This window comes from Uranotaenia lowii, chromosome 3 (genome assembly GCF_029784155.1).
Source record: "Uranotaenia lowii strain MFRU-FL chromosome 3, ASM2978415v1, whole genome shotgun sequence".
Taxonomy (NCBI): Eukaryota; Metazoa; Arthropoda; class Insecta; order Diptera; family Culicidae; genus Uranotaenia; species Uranotaenia lowii.
The window spans coordinates 286,402,413-286,408,368 of NC_073693.1; positions in this window are offsets into that span (position 1 = coordinate 286,402,413).

Here is a 5,956-nt window from a genome sequence, read left to right on the forward strand (position 1 = left end):
CACTCGTCTGGAATAGATGAGTCGACAAGCAGTCGTACTTCCGGTCCCCAGATGATTCCGGCACAGGCATTGGCATTATTTATGTGTGCAACTTCCGTTCCGTTCGCGGTTCGCGTTCTGCAAATGGTATGTGCAGCTGTTTCCGTTGTGATATATGTTCTTTCTAGTTATGATTAAATTTTTAACGTTATTAGTATAATATTGTCTTTCAATAAGTATGTGTCTTAAGTTCACTTAACTTTTCACTTCAGGCTCAAGCTTTGATGCATATTTAAATTTCTTTAGAACAAGTTTATTTATATTTACAAAACATGTACTGTTTTTTTTTTCAAAAACACGTTTTGGATACCAAAGTCTGTTCATCGATTTACAGCGTACAAAATATTAAGAATGGCATCCATTACACAGGTCTATAAAATTACATTTTCCGTCAGTTTTTTCCTAACAGTTCTAGTTTTTTGAAATCTATGGGGTTTAATTTATACAAAATTTATAGATATTTCTGGCAACACTTAAGAATATTTCTAAGATATTCAAATTAAAGATTCTCAAGCAATAATCTAATTTCTCAAAGACCGCGAGTTATTTCGACTTCTAAAAAAAAAGTTTGAGAAATTTAATTCTGTATTTTATTTTCTTTAAAATATAAGAATTTCATGAAAATTTGGAAAGGATAAAAATATATTTTGTTGTCAATTTTTTTTGAAGCATCAGACAAAGCGTCTTTAACAAAGTTATTGAATGAATTAACGTATTGAAAAATCAAAAAATTCAGAAACGTCCTCCAATGGTATACAAAATCATAATGAATTTTATATTAAATTTCCTAATAGTAATAGAATTTTAGTTTTTTGAGCATTCTCAGCGTCTCAGTTACGAGAAGATCTATAAAAATCTAAATGTAGCTTAAGGACAAACAATTGTTTTAAATCAGTGTATATTCTAAGATAGGTTTAAGCCAGGGGACTGAGATAAACGGAGAATTATCGTCAATGATCAAACAAATTTTGCTGCCAATGATTGAATTTGTGGTAATTTGTGGAAATTTGTTAGAGAGAATTAGAAAGGTTTAGTTAAAATGAAGAGAAACCGGTGCTCAGAGAGAGTGAAAATGTGCTAATTGTTGCAAATTGTTCCAATTTGTTAAGCTTTGTTATGCAGTTGTGGAATTTTGATCATTACACCCATAGAAGAGGTTGCAAAAATCCAATGCCTATTAGCACATCTCTGTGCCGATAATGCGCTGAAATGTGCACTGTGCCGAAGATGATATGTTTGAAAAACCGTACTGGCATAAGGACTCGGCTCCCAACTAAAATGATGCATGGACCACTACATTCAAGCAAAACAAGGAAAAAACATTTTATGGGATTTCGTTCCTATTGGATAATTCATCCCAGAAACAAGAAAATAAAATAAAAACCACAGCGCCCGTAGGGAGAATCGATCTCAATTCACCAACCATATGGTCTTGCCAGATCGACATCTTAACCAGTGTACTATTTGAGCTTCATGCAGGAAGAGGGATATTTGTCATAGGCATTCTGCCACCGATCAATCACAAAGAAAACGCACGACAGTGGCTTCCGGCGTTTGACCTCCTTTCAGGTATTCATTTGTCTTGCGATGGAAACGGGAAAGGGAACGGGAGTGAGGAAACGGGAAACCCATTGAATGAGAACTGTGCTTTGCTTACTGCCTGCTATTACATACACACGCTACATATACACAGCTGCTAAAGCCGGGCAGCTTGGCCGGTGCTTGTTTGCCGGTGAATTGAAGGAATATATTCTTGTTGCTTTTGCTACATACACACGCACAGCCTAGCCGTGGTTGTTTGCCGGCGAATTGAATTGAAGGAATGTTTTTTTGTTGTTGCTTTTACTGCATACACACGCACAGCTCGGCCGTGGTTGTTTGCCGGTAGATTGAAGGGATTGAATTAGAAGGATGTTTTTGTTGTTGCTTTTGCTACATTCACACGCACAGTGCTCGGTTCGCTGGCTGCCTGGTGTTGGCCGGTATTTATTTCCATCCTTCTTCGTCTTGTGATGCGATAGGGAGGGACGTGAAAGCGTTTTTATTTTGTTTCTTTCAGACATACGCAATTCGGTTAACTTGGGAGATTAATGCCGGTGGGAGCAAATCGAATCAGCACCGATCGCGTTATCTTCTTGTACCAATGATGCTATGTAATTGACTACACGCCATTGGCACAGAGGCTGAATTTTGGGTGTACCATTCCAATTGCAAAGAATTCTCTCTCCACTGCCATCCCTCGGTTTAAGCATTTATCAATCATCATAAATTTAGCATTCTAACTTAAAGATTTTCATCAAGTCTCAACTTTCGTGAAGATCGCGAGTAATTTTAGCTTTGGCGTAAAAATGGCAGATGGTTTCTTTTTATCTCTTCTCTCCCTTCATGTAAAAAATGCACAAAATCTTCTCATAGTTTTCAGGTAAAAAAAGTCTGTTTAAGAATTGTCGTTAAAATTTATTTTAGTTTTATGAAGAGATTAATCACCGTAATTTTTGTTTTGTTACTTTGATTTATCGGCCTAGCGGTGAAAAGTGATGTCCTTTTTAGTAGGGACATCTAAAGATTATGAAATTTTTGTGTAAAACATCAACGGATCACATGTCGATCCTAATGATAATCTAATAAAATAATAAATTAAAAACTACTTAAATCTACAGAGTTCTCGAAACCATTAAAATTTTTCTTCGGAAAGAAGCCCTTGAAACGTCGAAGTCAAAGTACTCGGCGAAGCGGTTAAAAGTTCTCAAAATTCCAATTAGAGCGCTGTTGGCTCCGTAGTTATTCAGCCGGATGGGAATATAGAGCTGCAGATTTTGGTTCCTTAATCCTCGGGGCCGCACACTGAGGGGAATAGCATCCAGCAGCGTAGGAGAGTCGATCCTCGACGCAAGGTGATCTGCTACGATTAAAGCACGTGCAGCGTTTCGACGATTTTGAAGCGTGTCTAAATCAATACGGCGACAACGGTTTTCGTAACTGAGTAAACGAAAAGGATCTAACCAGTTCAAGTGTCGCAGGGCATACCTTATAAAGCGCCGCTGGATAGCCTCTATTCGTTCAGCTCCGTTCTGGTAAAATGGGCACAAACCGCAGATGCATATTCGAGAGTTGAGCGAACTATGCTGCAATACAGGCTTTTTAGGCAGTACACATCTTTAAACTCCTTTTTTACGCGAAATAAGAAGCCAAGACTTCTAGATGCTTTATCAACGATGTAATTCGTATGAGTTTTAAACTCCAGCCGATGGTCTAGGATAACGCCCAAATCGTTGATGTGTTCCACCCGGGCGATGGTTTCGTTCCCTCTCTGCCTTTGCAAGAGATCGATATCGTCTTGGCCATTGATGGTGTGGAAAGGTTTGAGGTTAAATGCAAAGTAACTTTGCATTTAATTTAACACTTTTTTTAGAATTTGAACTCTTATTAAAAGATTTCGAAATATTACAGAGGAATCAAGTGATTCTAATGTTCTCTTAGGTACATTTGAAGGCAAGCCTTTTTCTACTTATAACCGTTTAAAAAAATGCTCCACACTCAACTTCACTTGCTTTTATGAAAAGGATCTGAAGCCCTCTTGTATAGTGCAATCAATCAGAATTATCGTTTGGGTGTGGATGTAATCGATTGCTGGAACAAACTTTCACTGCGAGAAATTTCCTGGATTCTTCTGAATAGAATAGATAGAAAGTTAGTTAGGCAGTTCTGAGATTCTTCTCAATATAGAATTTAGGTGAATACATCAATGATAATTAAATAATCGCGGCGAAAAACATTTGAGTTGAGGAATTTCACTTGAGTTTTCGATCTGTTTCTCACCAATAAAATAAGGAATTTTTGCTTCCAGGCCATCAATGCAAAACTCCATGCGAGACAGAGTCTTCCCCGCTTAATCTGAACTGATAGAACTTGTTTTTTTTTTCTGCTCTCACCAGCATCCAGTCGATTTCTCAAACCCAGTAGAAAAATGAAAAAAGGCTATCTTCCTGCTGGAATGATCCAGGAGAAACTCACAGGGACAGCTCCAATCATGTGCGTGTTGTGATGGTTCCTGTTTGAAGGAGAAGGCTCCAAAAATTCCTTCCTTTCCTCTTCAGGGATTACACATCAAGGCAAAACCAAGCCCAGTGGCGGTGAATTAAAATTCCAAACATACCTTCCCGTTTTGTTCTTATTCATTCGGACAGCTCTAATCCAAACTTATTCTTACAGCTGATTTTATTTTGTTTCTCATGGTTCTGAGAAAAAGTTCTCACTTCGCTAGTTTCTCGAAGCAGCCGCCAATTTGCCATTCCGGGTTTTTTTGTTTTTACTACAGCTAGTACAACAGAAGATAAAAAGAGATTTAGTAGCTCGATAGTCAAAAGGGAGGCTTACGTGACGTGACGACTTTTTGGCGGACACCTTTTTTTTTTTTTTCTAACGTTAGCCGTGGGAAAAGTGATGTCTGCCATTTGGCTTTGATGATGCGCCGTACCATGGCGGGAATGATCAAACTGAGAAACTATTTCGCAATTTGTTCTGTCGAATTTGGGACTTCTCGCCTTTTGACACCCGGGAAATGGTACAAAATGCATCGAAGAAACAAAACAAAAGAGAAGGAAGGGAGAAAGTGCTAATGTTTACCGAAAGTTCGAATGTGTCATACTTGACGTCATTTTACGCAGCATGGTGTTGGTCCCTTCAGTCTTTCAGTAATCCTGAAGTGTCTTCATGCCTTGTAACAAATTTGTACCTTTGAACGGAAATTGTAAACTTTTGACACTGAAGTTGCAAAACTGTTCACGGTTAATTTCCAAATTTGAAAAAAATCTGTTTTGAGCTTACAACATAACATTTATAACGCGCAAATAATTGAAAAGAATGTCTGTCGAACTTCATCGGTGAGACATAAAACTGAGAACGCCATAAAAATTGGGTTTAAAACGTATTTTCAAACATATAGAAGAATATGTTGACAAAATTTTGAGCGCACGCGAAAAGATGCCTCCGAGTGGTTGCAGAGAGTGCATATCCTCAACATCTATTTCAGTGCATTAAATTAAACCGTCATATCAACACTTAATTATTCCCGTATTTTTCTCACAAATGATATTGTAATAAAGTTGATGCAAGTTCCTTCAGCATTTGGACTCCGGTACTGCATGGTTGTTCAAAGATTTTATTTGCACCGTTTCGAATTATTGTTGCTTCTTGCGCTTTTAATTAAAAAAAATCTAATGTTAAATATTGTTTAAAATAACGAATAAAATCAAGTATATTTCAGTATCAATAACAAAAGAGATCAGTTTTTTTGGCGTTTATGTTTTTAGAACAAATGATGTGAGAATTTGGCATGCTAAATTCTATTTAATCTTTTGTTAGATTTTCTGAATTGTTCATTGTTGAATTATTTTCGCACATGTCGGGCAGGGCGATTGCGTGCAAGTTTTTTGAAAACCCTGACAAAAGCTAGGTAATCTATTTAAATTTTCAATTTAATAAACCGAGCAATATCCGGGAAAATCTGAGCAAATTGCAATATCTTGGCATACTGGCCGGACCGGACTTTTAACTTTGTTCTCTTAGAAATTACTAGCGGAGTAAGAGCAAAGTGCTGATTGTTTATCTAGAATCTTAACTTGGAATATCTTAGTAACATTCTACAGTTTTGCTAAAAAAGTGTACACATTTTTTAAATGAATTTGTATATCGGAATGAATAAGCCATCGATACTTAAAATTCTCCGAGAAAAATAAACTTTTTCTTAAAAGTAAACCCTTTGTTCTAAAGAATTAAAATCAGAAAACAGAACTAAAATAAAAAAAATAATCATTGTATATTTGAAATTAGCGTCTACAAATAATTCAAATTCTTGAAACTGCGGAATAAGGTGAACTTTGCAGACTTGTGTATTTTTTTTTATAATTCTTTATTT